This window comes from Bison bison, unplaced genomic scaffold (assembly GCF_000754665.1).
Source record: "Bison bison bison isolate TAMUID 2011002044 unplaced genomic scaffold, Bison_UMD1.0 scf7180017864228, whole genome shotgun sequence".
NCBI classification, from domain to species: Eukaryota; Metazoa; Chordata; class Mammalia; order Artiodactyla; family Bovidae; genus Bison; species Bison bison.
In genome coordinates this window covers 2,239,415-2,251,604 of record NW_011494800.1, presented here as the reverse complement: position 1 = coordinate 2,251,604, position 12,190 = coordinate 2,239,415, and positions in this window count along the sequence as shown.

Below are 12,190 nucleotides of genomic sequence, written 5' to 3'. Positions count from 1 at the left end.
AAGACCTTCCAATATGAATCACTTCTGTGCTCATAGGTCCATGTTTCTCCCTTATTATGTAAATTTTCATTATGAAACATGTTCCAGCTTAAACAGCAGAATGATTTTTTAGGTGAAAACCCAAGGACATTATTTTTAACGTAAAATATAGTTACTTAAGGTGCTTTAGTAATGTATGTATGTATTGCTCTTTGTATGTAATGCTCTTTGTGATTTCTTTAATATGACCCATTTTTTCTTTCATTCTTATTAACATACATTTCCTATATATGAAATATTAATGATATTTAATAAATAATAGTGTTTTTCAATGGAAGGAGTTTAAAAGTTTGAGGAACGCGTGGCTGGGGAAGGTGGAATATATCTTCAGCATTTGGACAGCTGTGGTTCCAAAATTTGGAGCTAAGAGGCAAGCAAAGAATGTTTTATTGCGAGTATCTAAAACAAATTTTATTGGAAACTTTTATGTTTGTAGGTCTGAGTAGTTTTTATAGTGAAGAGTTCTGAAAACTGCCATAAAATTTTGCCTTGGGGGTTATGATTACATTTGTATCTTTCCCAAACTTAGATAAATAAAAAAGACAGTTTTTACTGTGAGAGCTTAAAAGGTTAGAGAGGTATTTGGTCTGTGATGAACCTTTTATAGGTTTGATGTTATAGGAATTTATTTTTAAAATATCAATAAAAATACAACTTTAGAGACCTTGATAAAGAAATTGCAGGAAACTTGACTTTGACGTTTCAATTCAAATAGACTCACCAAGATTATTTAATTAATTTATTATACTATGCAAACTATCTTTAATATTAGCTGATGTTACAATTTTATGTGGTTGTGATATGGAATTTATGTTTTCTGGTGGCTAGACAGAAACAGGAGGTAGAATTTTTCCTGCTAGAGCTATTTAAGCATAAGCTGGACAATCACATGGCTGTCCAAATCAGACATTTGATTTTTCAGCTAAGAGGGATAGTTTAATATGTGAAAATGTCCCCCTTCCTTCCTCTGTGTCACAGTCGAGGTTTTATCTTGCAAAACAGGTTCCCTACCAAAGCGAAAAGAGGAGGAAGAAAGAAGAAAGGGTAAGAGGGAGGAAAGAAGGAAGGGAGGGTGTATTTACAGTATAAATCATATATCTAAATCATACACACGATCTGAAATAACTATGTAAAGAAGGAAATATTTCTTCATTTTCTAAATGAGGTAAATGAGTCAATGTGGAGCCAGAATTCAAACCTGATACCCAAGTCTCCCTGATACCCAAACCTGTGTTACATGCTGTGCTCAGTCGCTTCAGTCATGTTTGACTCTTTGAGACCCCATGGACTATAGCCCACCAGGCTCCTCTGTCCGTGGGATTCTCTAGGCAAAAATACTGGAGTGGGTTGCCCTGCCTTCCTCCAGGGGATCTTCCTGACCCAGGGATCGAACCCAAGTCCCTTGAGTCTCTTGCATTGCAGACAGATTCTTTACTGCTGAGCCACTGGGGAAAGCCCCACCCAAACCTGTACGTTTCCTCACTATATTAGTTTTAAAATTTTACTACTTTGAGTGAAAGTTAAGATGAAAAGTAAGAAAGTGATTGTTAATCTAGTATATATAATAATATATAATAGAGAACATGGATTTGGGCTTCAGAGGCAATTGTCTCGAAACTTCTGGGTCAGTCAGTTAATCAATATATATCCACTGGGCACCTGTTATGTGTCAGACACTGTTCTAGGCATGACAGACTCTGCAGTAAGCAAAGTAAACAGAGTTCTTGACTTGAGAAAGCTCACCTTCTGAGGGAAACCAATAAACACGCACAGAAGACAATTCAGGCCATGATAAGTGCTTTGGAAAGAAAAAAATTTGAGCAAAAAAGTGTACATTTGGTTTGGCTAAGAGTGTTCAACCAGTCCATTCTAAAGGAGATTAAACCTGGGATTTCTTTGGAGGGAATGATGCTAAAGCTGAAACTCAAGTACTTTGGCCACCTCATGTGAAGAGTTGACTCATTGGAAAAGACTCTGATGCTGGGAGGGATTGGGGACAGGAGGAGAAGGGGATGACAGAGGATGAGATGGCTGGATGGCATCACTGACTCGATGGACGTGATGTTGAGTGAACTCCGGGAGTTGGTGATGGACAGGGAGGCCTGGCGTGCTGCGATTCATGGGGTCGCAAAGAGTCGGACATGACTGAGTGACTGAACTGAACTCAACTGAAGAGTGTCAGGGGCTGAGGATGGTGAGAAAGGTTGAACAGAATTCACTGAGAGCACTGAAAGCCATGGAACGATTGTGGACTTGATCTTTCAGAGAGTGTGGGATACTATACAAACATTTTTCTAGAAAACTACATGATTAAATTTAAATTTTAGACAGTTGCCTCTACTGACTGTGTACAGACTGGAATGGAAAGGGAAGATACAAAAGGAAAAAGCGGAGGCTCCTCTGGCACTTCAGGAAAGAATGATGAAATTACCAAGACCATGAGGATAGATTCATGAATTATTAATAAAGTACAAGGGCAGATCCTTCCCTGATGGCTCAGTAAAGAATCCTCCTGCAATGTAGGAGACCTGAGTTTGATCTCTGGTCCGAGAAGATCTCTTGGAGAAGGAAATGGCTACCCACTCCAGTATTCTTGCCTGGAATAATCCTATGGACAGAGAACCTGGCAGGCTACAGTTCATGAGGTTTCAAAGGGTTGTATGTGACTTAGTGACTGAGCAAGAACAAGGACAGGTACTAGTGATTGGATAGAGACGAGGGAGATGATGGGTTGCACAGGTTGAATTTGCCATTCTTGGGTAGAAAGAGAGCTCTCTTAGTCTTAGACAGATGAAGGATATAGGGAGAGGCAGGGAGAAAAACAGTAAGCTGTTTTTCCAGAGTTTATACATTTGGTTCTATACTTCAATATAAAATAAAAATTAAAAAAATAAATTATTGTAGTTCTGGACAGGTTGAATTTAAGGCACTTGCAGCATCCTCCAAGTTGATTTTTTTCTGTAAGCATCTGGAAATATGGTATTCTTTTGAGAACAGTTGGGTCTGGATATAAAACTTATGGAGTTAGCAACTTAGATGTGCTAACTGAAGCTTAGTTTTAGTTGCTCAGTCATGTCCAACTCTTTGCAGCTCTATGGACTGTAGCCAGGCTCCTCTGTCCATGAAATTCTCCAGGCAAGAATACTGGAGTGGGTTGCCATTCCCTTCTTCAGGGGATCCTCCTGACCCAAGGACTGAACCCTGGTCTCCTGCACTACGGGCAGATAACTGAAGCTCTGAGAATGGTTTGAAGAAGACATAAAATTTAGGGGAAATGGATATTGAGTATAAGTTAAGAAATGTCTGTAATCATCCTGCTTTTCTTTAGAAACTAATATAGTAAGAACAAAAGTTAGGTGAAAAACAACAACAACACAACAAAAGACGTTTCTCTGGAGTGTGCCTGCATCTCTTGCTGCCCTGTTACCACTTTCCTCTCTTCTCTTTCACTCTCTTACTATTACCCTGCAACTTCTTCATTCAAATTAGTTTTCCCTCTCCTCCTTTCTCTTCAGTCTCATGCACACCACTTCCCACTGGGTACTAGTGGCATCTTATAAGATACTCAGTCTTTTCATTTTCTGTGTGATAAAAAAAAGACCAATACAATATTGTAAAGTAATTAGCCTCCAATTAAAATACATACATTTATATTAAAAAAGACTCTTAAAGAAAATTAAAATTACAGGAAGAAGAAGGCCCGTGTTTCAACCTTGTGCAGATGAATAGGAAGGTTAGCATGGTATACTGGAAAGATCAAGAAATAGATTGTCAAAAAACCCTGGGTTTCTACTCCAGCATTTCTACTATCACCTAGCTCATTTACAGTAACCCCTTTGAATTCTGTATTCCCCTTAAGAATACACACTTCATGGGACTGTAACAAATATTAGAGGAAATGATATATGTTGATGTGTTATACAGAGGGTGGTACATATATTAGGTTTTCATCTACTGTCTGGCTTACTCAATAAATGTTTGTTGAATGAATGATCACCTCTATTAAGGATTCTTGGATCTACCCCTATAGATCTGTCAGTCTCTATAAAATTGCTTCTTTAAGACTTTATAGCTGCCAGGATTTCTGGCTTTAAGTATGTTTTTACTACCCTCCTGTATTTTTGGTTGCATTGACTTTATCTTAAAGCGCAAGGGTATTAAAGTATCATATAAAATGAGTATCATATAATTATTATTCAATTATGCTAACCATAATACTAAATTTTTCTTTTTGATTATGCCTTTTCAATAATCTTGATTTCTCTTTTTTTCTAAATCTTGTTCATTCAGTTCTCAACTATACACAAAACACATAAAAATATTTAAAATACTCTATAAAACTAAACATAAAGGTATAGCAACCAGAGAAGGTATTGTTAAGTTCTTGTTCAGCCATGATTTTTATATTGCCTACTAAATTGTATTTATCTAATAATATTTTCTACTGTAAAATATTCAAAGTTGACTTAGAGACTTGTCTTAAAAACTTGAGACCTGAAAACCTTGATTATTTCTTAGACCTCCACAGAACTCTCAGTATAATGATATGACCTCAGAGGGCACTGCACTTCAATCTGCACTTCGCTTACCTTTCTATCAGCTACCATAAAACTCCATCCCACACTATGCTAATAGATTTTGTTAGATCTAAATTGCATACAAATAAACTGTATACGTTAATGATGCAGAAAACGGAAAACTAGGCTATAGGCTTTATGAAGACAAAGCAATGCCAGATATTTTAAAAACATATTTCAAGATACAGTATAACAGTGAATTCATAAAAGCTTATGTTGAACTAATAAATGGTGTGTGCAGGCAAGTTTTAGATTATGATTTCACAAATATTATTTCATAAAATTTAGAGTTTCTTTCTCAATAATTCTAAATAGAAACTAAATTGTGTGAAACTCTAAATTGCATGAAGTCTTAATAATTAGAAAGCATGCACTTGCTCCCACAGATTTCTTGCTGTTCTGTTGGTATCCCCAGCTTATTCTTACTTTGGAAACCTTAAATTAAATATTGTTGCTGAATGGAATTCTCTTCTCTCATAGACCTTTATATAATTTGATCCCTCTCTTTGGATCTCTCATCAAATGTCCTTTAGAGACTCACATATTGACCACATTTAAATAGTCTTTCCCTTTCTTATCCGTAATACCAGTCTCTCTCACTTTTCTAAAATATTTTAGTTATAGCATTTATAATTACCAGAAAGGAAACATTTACTTGTACGCTTTTATACCGTCTGTCTCCCCCCGACCTCTACCCGATATCTACAAGGTTCAAGCAGGCAGGGATTCTGTCTGTAGATTATCACTGCAATATCCCCAAAGCTTAGGAGAGTGCCTGGCAAGTATTAGATGCTCAGTAAAAGCTTGTTGAATTGAAGAATGAATTCCTGATATTTATATTTGATATATCTCCCAGGAATCCTGGAAGATCTTTGTGAAGAGAAAATAAATTCTATATCCCACTAATTCATAGAACATCAAAGTTATTGAGTAAAAATTTAAATTTAACATTTATTGAAAACTTATTATAAACTAGGCACTTGCATTTTCCCATTTAGTCCTTGACACAAGTTTCTGAGGAGGTTATTATTTGTTGTTTAGTTGCTAAGTCTTGTTTGACTCTTTTGTGATCCCATGCACTGTAGCCCGCCAGGCTCATCTGTCCATGGGATTTCCCAGGCAAGAATGGGTTGCCATTTCCTTCTCCAAGGGAGCTTCCCAACCCAGGGACTGAACCCTCATCTCTTGCATTGGCAGGTGGATTCTTTACCACTGAGCCACCAGGGAAGCCCTAATTATTCTTATCCCATGTTAATGATAAGGAAACTAAGACACACACACAAAATTGCCTCAGAATCATTCTAAGTCACAAAGCTGGCATTCAAATTGCATTGAGTTTGACTTAAAACCCTATGCTATCTATTACTAAGTTGTGTTCCATTTCATATGGAAGCCTTTAGAACTCTCCTGAATGGAAACCCTGCATTTGTTTCTGTTCTAAAATCCCATGGCAAAATTGTCCAGGGACTACCTAAAACTAACCTTCAGTTCAATCCTGAAGTCAACAAGTCGGCCTGACACCAATGCTCTCAGATTGGTAACATATTTTCCATCCCCCAAAGCCATCAAAAAATAGCCTCTCTAGACATAAGGGCCCCCGCATTTCCTTCTATTATGATTCCATCATTCAGAACAGTTTACTACCACATTTTAGTACCTGGGTGGATCTTATTTGTTCGACATCTCCTCTTTGGGAATCATATAAATACAACTTAACTTTATTAGAATCTCATATGCTAGGTATAAAATGATTTGATGGACAGTAGAAGTTGTCAATTTATTACTGATAAAAATAAATATAAATATTTCAATACAGAATTGGACCCCAGAATACGAAACAAGGAGAGAACTGTCAGAGGAAACGTATCAGGCAAGTTAAACAGGCAAAGAAGACTTTCCTTTTACTTATGTCTTTTAAAAAATATATTTATTTTTAAAATATGTATTTATTTTCAATTGATTGATGATTGGTTTATAATATTGGCTTGATTTCTGTCATACATCAACATGAATTAATCATGGGTATACCTATGTCCCCCTCCCTCTTGGATCTCCCTTCCACTTCCTGCCCATTCCCACCCCTTTAGGTTATTACAGAGCCCCAGTTTGAGTTCCTTGAGTTATACAGCAAATTCCCATTGGCTACCTATTTACATGTGTTAATGTATATGCATCCATACTACTCTTAAAAATAAATTTTAAAATTATTTATTTTTAATTGGAGGATAATTGCTTTGCAATGTTGTGTTGGTTTCTATCATATATCGACATGAATCAGCCATAGGAATATATATGTCCCCTCCCTAATGAGCCTCCATTCCACCTCCCACCCCATCCCATCACTCTAGGTTGTCACAGGACACTGGGCACAGTCCCTGTGTCATTCAGTAAATCCCAGCTGGCTATCTATTTTACATATGGTAATGCATATGTATGTTTCAGTGCCATTCTCTCAATTTGTCCCCCCCTCCCCTTCCCCCACTGTGTCCACAAGTCTGTTCTTATGTCTGCATCTCTACTGGTTCATCAGTACCATCTTTCCAGATCCCAGATATATGCATTAATATGCAATATTTGGTTTTCTCTTTCAGACTTACTTCACTCTGTATAACAGGCTCTAGTTTCACCCACCTCACTAGAGCTGACTCAAATTTGTTCCTTTTTATAGCTGAGTGAAATTCCATTGTATATATGTATTAATACCACAACTTCTTTGTCTACTCATCTGTCGATGGACATCTAGGCTGCTTCCATGTCCTGGCTATTGCAAATAGGGCTGCAGTGTACTTATGCCTTAAGCAATTTCAATAATATGCAATCTGTTGCATACAATTTCTAGATCTTTTCATTCTGTATCCTCCTCTGAAGAGTTTGTTTCTCTAATTTATTCTGTATGCTTAGTTGCTTTGAATAAATAGGGAAAGGTATAACTCTTTTTTAATTCTAAGAGTGGCACCTTTTATAACACATGTTGTTCAGTCACTCAGTTGTGTCTGACTTGCTGCAACCCTATGGACTGTAGCACACCGGGCTTCCCTGGCCTTCAGCAACTCCCGGAGCTTGCTCAAACTCATATCCACGGAGTCAGTGATGCCATCCAACCATCTGGGCCTCCGTTGTCCCCTTCTGCTACCACTTTCAATCTTTCCAAGCATCAGAGTCTTTTTCAATGAGTTGGCGCTTCGTATCAGGTGGCCAAAGTATTGGAGCTTCAGTTTCAGCATCAGTCCTCCCAATGAATATTCAGGATTGAATTCCTTTAGGATTGACTGGTTTGATCTCCTTGCTGTCCACAGGACTCTCAAGAATCTTCTCCAACACCATAATTCAAAAGCATCAATTCTTCAGCACTCAGCTTTCTTTATGGTCCAACTCTTACATCCATACATGACTACTGGAAAAACCATAGCTTTGACTATATGGGCCTTTGTTGGCAAAATAATGTTTCTGTTTTTTATAACAAATAATACTGTTAAAACTTGTATTTCCTAATCTATCACTCTCAGAAATGAGGTTGTGTCTTGTGAATACCCACTGTCAAATAGGAATAAGTTAACACTCTTAGAAACCCTTTTATCCCCTCCCTCTCTCTCCTGTTCTTCAAGTTTTGTGAATTTGCTCTGTTTACTTTTTTTCCCTCAAATCAATTGTAGAATACATATTATTATTATTCATTACATGGACACGGATGCCTCAATGATAGCTTTAGGTCTGTGTTTAAAGAGATTAAATGATCCTTCCACTTCTTTCATACTTTACCCCATGGTTGGTTAATTTGCACCCCCTCCCGCAAGGTGCATTGAGAGCATAGTTTATTCTGGGCAACAAGTCAGAACCAGAGATTTAACAGTGGGTAGGGCATCCCTCATAGCTCAGTTGGTAAAGAATCTGCCTGCAGTGCAGGAGAGCTGGGTTCGATTCCTGGGTCGGGAAGATCCCCTGGAGAAGGAAATGGCAACCCACTCCAGTGTTTTTGCCTGGAGAATCCCATGGACAGAGGAGCCTGGCGGGCTACAGTCCATGCGGTCGCAAGAGTCGGACACAACTTAGTGACTAAAGAGAGAGAGAGGGGGCACTATTAATCAACTTCACAGTAGCTTCCTGTGTAGTAAACAGAGCTTCCAAATGGGGAAAGAAAAGTTGCCTCACTTTTCTTACACTTTCTATAATGTTCATTAATTTTTTTTTTTCATTTCATTCTTTAACTTTTCATTGAGATCCCACTTCATAGTAGGATCCTCACAGACACTCTAGTCTCATCATTTCATTTGTGTTTCTAGGCATGCCTACTTGATATTTCAAATTTCTATTCTGTTGAATTCTCATGGCTTCATAAGCAGCTCTTCGATTTACCTCTGAGTAAGGAATGTTCCCTGTCTCATCTGCTTCATTCACTCTCACATATTTGTTTTCAGCATTTGGATTTGTGTTTGTTCAATGGTGTGTGAGTTTGAAATGTCAGGGGAAATAATTGGACAATGCAACCTACTCAAAGTTTAAAAGCTTAATTATGTTTCTAATGTTCTATTGCTTGTCAGAAGCCACTATGTTGAATCTCAGATGGTTATCAGAAAGTTCCTGTGTCTTGAAAAGTATCCTAAGAATGAATTTTTAAAGCATTGTCTCAACTCATTTCCTTATAAATCTCTTTCCATTCACAAATCATTACCACTGCCTGCGAAGTTTCTTGTGAGAAGGGAATTCCTGAGAGATTCCAAGAAAACGAAAAACCAAAGAGAGAATCTAGACTGTCAAATGCAAGGACATTTTAAAAGGTAGGAAACTTTGTTTTAATTCTACCTCAGAAGTTTCTTACCTGTCAGTGGTGGTCTATGAAACTATTTTGCTAATTTGTCTCTTTGTGAAATAAGAGAAGGAAAGCAGAAGCTCTTAAATCACTGTCTTGAAAAAGTAAGAGAGTATCATGGCCTGGGTGAATCCACTTGAAAAGAGGTTTACGAAGAAGTATCACCTAACTTGCCTTCAACCGAAAATATTTTTCTTAAAAAATTCTGTGATATAAATTTCTTCATAAAAATGTCATTTTTTTAATTTCTGAAAGCTTCACAATGCATATTAGTACATAAAATATTCCACTGTATCTTGTTTTTCTTATTGTTCAGTTGCTAAGTTGTGTCTGACTCTTTGCAACCCCACGGACTGCAGGATACCAGACTTCATTGTCCCCCACTGTCTCCTGGAGTTTGCTCAAATTCATTTCCATTGAGTCAGTGAAGCTATCTAACCATTTCATCCTCTGCTGTCCCCTTCTCCTTTTGCATTCAATCTTTCCCAGCATCAGGGTCTTTTCCAATGAGGCAGCTCTTTGCCTCAGGTGACCAAAGTATTGGAGCTTCAGCTTCAGCATCAGTCCTTCCAGTGAATATTAAGATTGACTGGTTTGATCTCCTTGAAGTCCATGGGACTCTCAAGGATCTTCTCCTGCACCACAATTTGAAAGCATCAGTTCTTTGGTGCTCAGCCTTCTTTATGGTCCAACTCTCACATCCATTACCTGATGAAGGAAAACCACAGCTTTGACTAAATAGACCTATGTTGGCAAAGTGATGTCTCTGCTTTTTAATATGCTGTCTAGGTTTGTCATAGCTTTCCTTCTAAGGAGCAAGAGTACTTGAATTTTATGGCTGCAGTCACTATCCACAGTGATTTTTGAAGCCAACAAAATAAAATCCATCACTGTTTCCACTTTTTCCCATCTTATTTGTCCTGCAGTGATGGGACTGGATGCCATGATCTTAGCTTTTTTAATACTGAGTTTCAAGCCAGCTTTTTCACTCTCCTGTCTCACCCTCATTTTATGAAATATAATAAACATATTTCATTTTATTTGCTTATAATCAGCTCATTTCCCCCCTAAATTTAATTCAATTGTTTCCTCCATGAAACATTTAATATCAGTTTGTTGTTGTCCTAGGAAACACAATTTGGGGAATGTTGCCTTAGGGACATGCTTTTCACTAAGCTTATGGTTTTGAGATTTAAGTGAAATGGTTTACATTAACTTAAGGATTGTAGAGACTCATTTTGTTTTACACTTGACTCTTAACCAGCTGGAATGTGCAAATACACTTACATCCACACAGGAAGAATGCTGCATTGGAAAAATCTGTCTCTATATTTAGGTCCAACACTAGGAATAGGATGAATATGCAGCTCTTTATCCCCAAAATACTAATTTCTATCATTCAAATGCTAACACTTTCTATTTAATTTTAATGCATAAAAATGAAATCACATTTAAACTAATATTATTGAATGTATGTTTACTCTAAAGTGTTAATTATTAAGAAACTTCTTATATCCAAAAGGATTCCTGAAATTGAGATCTAGAAGGGAAAACAAGACTAGTGAGATCACGAGGAAAGTGAAGTTTGTTAGTGCTTGAAAGAAGAAATTTCCTCAAGATAGAGGTAGAGACTCAACTACAAAGATAAATTTTCTTGAATTGAAAATTTGATCTAATATCTACTCTAGCTGTGCTACACAAAAGCACTCCCAAATGTACATTTCTAAAGTGATTTTCCAAAAAGAATGTACCAATAATCATCCAATTCCATCTGGTGATGTTCATGTGTAGAGTCTTCTCTTGTGTTGTTGGAAGAGGGTGTTTGCTATGACCAGTGCATCCTCTTGGCAAAAGTCTATTAGTCTTGGCCCTGGTTCATTCTGAGAAATAGATTTAAGGGACTAGATATGATAGACAGAGTACCTGATGAACTATAGACAGAGGTTCATGACATTGTACAGGAGACAGGGATCAAGACCATCCCAAGAAAAAGAAATGCAAAAAAGCAAAATGGCTGTCTGAAGAGGCCTTACAAATGGCTGTGAAAAGAAGAGAAGTGAAAAGCAAAGGAAAAAGGAAAGATATACCCATTTGAATGCAGAGTTCGAAAAAATAGAAAGGAGAGTTAAGAAAGCCTTCCTCAGTGATCAATGCAAAGAAACAGAGGAAAACAGTAGAATGGGAAAGACTAGAGATCTCTTCAAGAATAGAGACGTCATGGGAATATTTCATGCAAAGATGGGCTCAATAAAGGACAGAAATGGTTTGGACCTAACAGAAGCATAAGATATTAAGAAGAGGTGGCAAGAATACACAGAAGAACTGTACAAAAAAGATCTTCACAACCCAGATAATCACGATGATGTGATCGCTCACCTAGAGCCAGACATCCTGGAATGTGAGGTCAAGTGGGCCTTAGAAAGCATCAGTACGAAAAAAACTAGTGGAGGTGATGGAATTCCAGTTGAGCTATTTCAAATCCTGGAAGATGATGTTGTGAAAGTGCTGCACTCGGTATGCCAGCAAATTTGGAAAACCCAGCAGAGGCCACAGGACTGGAAAATGTCAGTTTTCAGTTGTTATTCCAATCCCAAAGAAATGCAATACCAAAGAATGCTCAAACTACCACACAAATGGACTCATCTCACACACTAGTAGAGTAATGCTCAAACTTCTCCAAGCCAGGCTTCAGCAGTATGTGAACCGTGAACTTCCAGATGTTTGAGCTGGTTTTAGAAAAGGCAGAGGAACCAGAGATCAAGTTGCC